At 38.2% G+C, this 6,237-nt stretch overlaps 1 long non-coding RNA gene across 1 annotated transcript; it reads left to right on the top strand.

Annotated features, from left to right (window-relative positions):
• The first annotated feature begins 1,898 nt into the window (after window positions 1-1,898).
• Window positions 1,899-4,351, top strand: LOC128093777 (uncharacterized). The gene is made up of 2 exons (XR_008212734.1): window positions 1,899-1,987; window positions 2,043-4,351. It is a non-coding gene; the product is annotated as an uncharacterized LOC128093777 (long non-coding RNA).
• Window positions 4,352-6,237: the final 1,886 nt, after the last annotated feature.

Here is a 6,237-nt window from a genome sequence, read left to right as displayed (position 1 = left end):
ATGCGATAACTTGCTTTAAGGTGGCGTTATGTGAAAACTCGGCACGATGAGTAGCGTTGATGCTTTTCGAGCTCGTTTTTGTGCGTTTTAGTGTGTTATCGCGGAGTGACGTCCCCCTCGTACGCAATCTAAAAAAAAAAACCTCATCCGAGCCTAACTTAAACCGAAGTAGGTGAAAGTTTCCCGGCAATAGGCCGTGGAAGTGAATAATTCGGAAATCTAATCTAATCTAATCAGACCTTAGCGCAGCCAATCTTTCGAAGGGATCCTGGAGAGTGCCTTAGGTTAGATGACGCCTAGCACTCTTCTTGTCATTTATTAACATCTGTAGTGCGCCATTGCATCGGAATGCATTGAAACATCACAAGTGTTAAAGCGGCCAGGCCTACTGCGTAAAGCCGTATCGCAGAGATGACTCGTAATTGGGTTGAGTTTGAGCACTGAGTGTTCGAACAACAACACAATTCTGAATCGACAGGGGAGGACGAAGCGTGGGGACACACCACCATACGCTCCGAGATTTGGTTTATTCGTTGGGAGCACCATGCTAAGAAGGTTTGGTACTCCGGGACCCTCTTGGGATGGGACATTGTATTTCCACGAATGCCCTGGACACTATTTGCCGTGGTTATAGCGCCACAACTCGCTCTCTGTAACAGTATTCCTAATTCCAGTCCACGCTCACCAAGTCGTCATGGCCTAGTGGTTAGCATTTTTGCTTACCAATCCAAAGGACGGAGGATCGAACCCCGCCTCGAGCGACTTTGATTTTTCGTTCATATTCATCATTTCAAATTTCTGTGTTCTTAAACTTTCTCTTTGGGAGCAGATGGGCATCGAACCCAGAACCATTCGCTTACAAAGCGAACACCGTAACCAGTCAGCCACGGCCGCTCACAAAAGTGAATAATTCGGAAATAACAAAAAACAGGAAGATTTTGTTTATATACACAAGATTGTAAAAGGCAACTGGAGAATGGTAAAGAATAATTTTTACTTCATAAAAATCATTCTTCTTTTAGGGGGAAGGTGTGATAGGTTACCACCCCTGCACGGGTTTACCAACCCTGCATAGCTAATTAGTTGCAACCCATCATTTACTGCTTCACACTTCAATTTTAACTTATTGCCCTGTCTGGCTGAGTGAGCCACACACAGCCAGGCCCAGGACTCAAATTACATAACAATCGGTTCAATATGCGCTGGCATAACTGCTATGCTTGCGAATGGGACTGTTTCGGGTTGTACAGTTTTTCGGGTTTTACGGCAAAGTGGCCATGCGCTGGATAATGCTGATCCAGCGCAAAGGACACTTCAGGCCATAAACAGAGAGAGCCAACTCCAGATGTCTCCAATGAGTAAACTCTACAAATACGATGTAAGAAATGTAACCAAACTCATATAAAAGGGCCAGGAGCCACCAAATAAAGGAGATTCTTCCTTAGAACACAAACCAGAACTGTACAGTTTAGTGAATGCTCCCAAGCCAGGCTTGAGGACACCGATCTACTTCGGATGACAGCCTATGGTCCAAAATTCTAAGACCCTTGAAGTAATCAAGGCTACACACCGTGCGGCACACGCGGTTCACTTGTACCTCGGTTTTGCTTGTCTTGGTGCGCTGGTACGATGAACCAAAACACCAACACAGTCACACAAAAGGGCTCGTACCGAAACTAGAAAACCAAAACCGCGGTGTGCGTTGTTGGGAAGCTTGCTATGATCGCGTTTGTCATAAACGCTTGTTTGATTAGAGCGTACAAACATATTGTACGATTAAAAATATTCTTTTGGTGAAAATTGCGTTTTTTATTTCTTTTGGAAATCATATCATTCATAATACTCATAATATCATCATAATACTTTGCTTTCATCATTAGACTTCCTTTTGTGCTGACGTTATAAATAAACAAAGTCGATGTTATTAATTGAAAGAAGTTCTACCATTGTTATATTCTTTAGTAAGAAAGGCTCTTTCTCACCCCAGGTGGGATTAAATCGGGTTTTTATTATGGTACTTGCTAATTATTTACATATTTCAGGATTATTTTTCAAGTGAGTGACTAACTAATGCGCAAAAGAACATGTTGCCGGTAGTTGGAAGCAATTTTATATCTTAAGCGCTTTGAAATCGTTAGCGCAAGTGAAAAGATGTTGATGGCAACTTTCGTTAAGCAGTTAACATCTGATCTTGCGTGTGGATGTGTGTGGTCTCGCAAAATATAAATTATGATCAAAAGTGCATTAAATTTGATCTTTTTGGCCAGTAAATGGCATAAATTTGCGTGCTTACTCGAGGTGGTGCTGTTACTGTTAAGTTTATAGCCTAAATAGTATTTTTGGAGCTTTAATCAAACATCAAACTCTCCATATGACGAAGATAGGTGTTTGATTAGAAAGAGTATATTTCCCCTACAAGGCAGATGAGCAAAGATAGAAAATTCGATGAAACTGGATCGATTTGGATCAAACAGAGCTATCTAAGCCCGATCTCACGCACACTAGCTTGCCATTTGTTTTTGCTGGCGGGTACAAATTTTAACCTAAAAACCCTTCGTGTACAAACACGCAATACATGCGCATGTAGATAACTCTGATAGAAACTCTGCAAAATATCATAGAGTTATCTACGTGCGCATGTATTGCGTGTACGTACACGATGGATTTCTAGGTTAAAATTTGTACCCGCCAGCAAAAACAAATGGTAAACTAGTGTGCGTGAGATCGGGCTTAGATAACTTGTAATAACGAACTAGGGGGCAATTACCACCACTAGTTCATTAATTAAAAATTAAATAAAAACCAGAACTTGAGACTCTTGGAGATGAGAGAGAGATGTAGAGATCTGCAACTGCTCACATTTGACGTGGGGAAGGAGAATTGTACCTACCCTTTCACAATCCTGGTTCGATTCAGCTAATCACACTGTCCTGGCAAAAAGAATCACAAAAGATCGTCGCTTTGGGTTATGGAAAAGTCATGTTTATTGCATTTAATTGTCCTAATTTATTGTTTGTGTGTGTGTTCGTGTGTTCTAGTGTATCCCGCGGTGGTCGAGTCAAGTCGGAGGTTCTTCCTCCGGCCAGGCCTGGCGCAGCAACGGTTTTGGTGTCTTTGGTTTTGTGTCTTTGTCTTGGATAAAAAAAACCTGTACAGTGTTTAAGGCTTGTTTTAGTACTTGTGCTTTGTGTAACAGTGGTAACAATGAACTCACCGGATGGCCTTCGCCATTGCGCTCTAACAAATTCTCGGGTTGGCGCGCTCTGCCAACTTGGAGGTTCTGAGAAAGGAGTTCATCTCTAATAACTTGTTCTAGCTTTAACGTTTTGATTTTGGATATTTACCACATTTTTGTTACCTCCTTGCACCACCAACCAAACGACCACTGTTGACGTAGAGCGCGGTCCTTGACGGTTAGTTTGGATGGTGCGGGTTGGGACCAACTCCCTGACACTACAATTAACAATTAAGACACTAATTAGACACGACTCAAAAATACAAGAACTAAATTTACCATTTCGCCGGCTACAGGAATGCTGGGTACAAATAACAGATATTCACAGCACTTTAAATTACAAAACGTTCACAATTTCTTCGTTTGACCAGAGTATGTGTAACGGACTCTGGTCGGTAGCGGCAAATGAGGACGATTCAAAATGACGAAGTCCCTTTTATTAATTTTAAGTCTTTGTTCTTGCGTATTTCTAAAATTGCTCAAAGAGATGTGAGTCGTGCTAACCGTTTTAGGAATAGGGATACCATGTTTTGTATGTTGTTTAAGTGTAATGGTTGATTACAATATCCTAACTTGTCCCTACGGTTCAGTTTGACAGGATGATGCGAAGCATTGTGACCAGAGATTGTACTATGTACAAGCGATAGGTTACAATTCCCCACCACCAGGGAAAATGTGAGTTTTGCAGAAACTCCACATTTTTCAATCATCAGTAGAATCCCCTAGTTCTGGTAAATTATTTAGTTTTATTGATTAGTGGGCGCATCTGTCAAAAAATTCAAAGAACAACACGAAATAAATAACACAAAAAATAAATAATAAATAAAATCTGTAAAGTGTATATGAAAAAATTGTAAATAAAAAATCTGAATAAATAAAAATTTCAAAAGTCAGCTTGTCAGAATTGTTCAAATTGGTCAGAAATTAATGTTGTCAATTATCACAGAATTATCACAGGGAAATTTATCATTGGCTTAAATTTGAGCCATTTATTTGTCACCCTTTAAATTTTCAATGAATCAGAAGTGTTTGATTTACAAACGATACACTCAGTTGAAAAACAAAAGTAGGGTAAACAAACAAAAATAATCACAAGTAGTCTCATCACAACCTCAATTGATTTCAAAAGTGCTAGATATCCAGCTTACCATCAATGAAGTCCAGAATTGAGAAGTACTCGTTATATTATTTAAATTTTTACAAAGCAGTAGTCATTTTTAGCAGAAAACCTCTGTGTACCGTCGTACTAGAGCAAAAGTTGCGTAAAAATCAACTACATAAAATTTTGTTTAAAAAATCGTTATTGACCGGTCAGAATTTTATTCAAAATATTCAAATTATTCTAAGTCCTAAGAATGACAGGAGCATCTTTTGCAGCTTCCTAGCGGAGGTGCTGTCAATCTCCGGAAGGGCTCTAATTAGGGAAATATTCAACAATTGACAAACTTTCCAATTCTACATTTCACAAACACTCAACATTTTATTCATTCACACTGTCTCATTCACTACATTCCATCCGATTCTCCACGCGGGGGAGGGCACGGTTGACCAGGAATTTATTTCACGAATTTAGCACTATTCCGTCTGAACCGTCTAGCTCGACAGGAACAGCTGGTCAGGAATTATAAAATAATCACTTTATTTCACACTTTACACTTAACATTAATTTTACTGTTCACTCACATTTTTAATTTTTTTTAACGTCACTATTAATTCCATCTGATTCTCCCAGCGAAGGAGGGAACAGTTGGCCAGGAATTATCGCGATTCAAAAAAGAAATTTCATCCGATTCGTCTGGTTCGACGGGTACGGTTGGCCAGAAATTCTTTACAAAAAACTAAAAATGATTAAAAACAATAAACACAAATAACACTAAAAAATAAATAAACATTTAAATCAAAAAGAAAATCAGGATTTTCACTCCCTTACACAAAAAGAAAAAAAAATATATTTTTTTTATTAGTCCTTAGAACCACCCTCAATCAATTTTGTCATCTTATATACACAAACAGAGTCCAAAATAGACTAGAAGTACATAAGACAACACAAAGGCTATTGTTCTACATCGTCAGCTCTGATAAACAAAGAGCGACGAAAAAGCAAGGGGAATTGAAAATTGAATCTGTTTGTTGTGCAATAAATTACATTTCGTTTAAAAAAAAGGTTTTCAAAGTGCACAAAAACTTACCAAATATAAATAACAAGGACAAATAATCAACCAACAGAAATCCCGTGGGGTCTACATCCACTCTGTTGTTGACTTATTATTTTTCTTTTTTTGTCACAGATCTTCTTTTAAATAAAATATCACTATTTTTCACATTTCTTTTCTTGTTTTTTTTTGTTTCACTATTGCACTGTTTTTTTTTATTTTCTTATTATTTTCACTATTTTGTTTTCCGACCGATATTTTCAACTTTTTTTTTGAAATTAGAGCAATGTTGCTCTCGCGACGACCGAATCTCGACTGATCGTCGTAGACACAAAGTTCGGTGATCGCGAAGTTTTTATTATTCTGTCTCTTTTACTCTTTATTAAATTCTACCGGTCTCTTTCTGTCTGCAGAGTCCGAGAACAGCTGGGCCGATCCGGTTTTCAAACCTATTGTGTGCCGTACCCAGACCGATCGATCAGGTCTGGAGGCAATAAAAATAGACAAAGACAATGTTTATGTTAAGATTGATTTTGAAATGGTATGTGTGAAGCGAACGATGTACAAACAGAAAAGCAGAAAAAACAGAACTCAATGAACAGAAACAACATTTAATCATTGAACATCTTAACTGCACACACAAAAATGAAGTTTTTGACCAATATTTCTGCCAAACAGATAGAAATCTCGACTTTTTTTTGATTAGGTCCTATAAACATATGAAAGACAATAGTTTATTGGTCCTTTTCAAAAAAAAACTCTGAAAATGCTTACTAAATTTACGTTGGGCGCCATTTGTAATAACGAACTAGGGGGCAATTACCACCACTAGTTCATTAATTAAAAATT

Source organism: Culex pipiens, unplaced genomic scaffold (genome assembly GCF_016801865.2).
Source record: "Culex pipiens pallens isolate TS unplaced genomic scaffold, TS_CPP_V2 Cpp_Un0071, whole genome shotgun sequence".
In the NCBI taxonomy this organism is placed as follows: Eukaryota; Metazoa; Arthropoda; class Insecta; order Diptera; family Culicidae; genus Culex; species Culex pipiens.
This window is presented reverse-complemented; position numbering and strand designations above follow the sequence as displayed.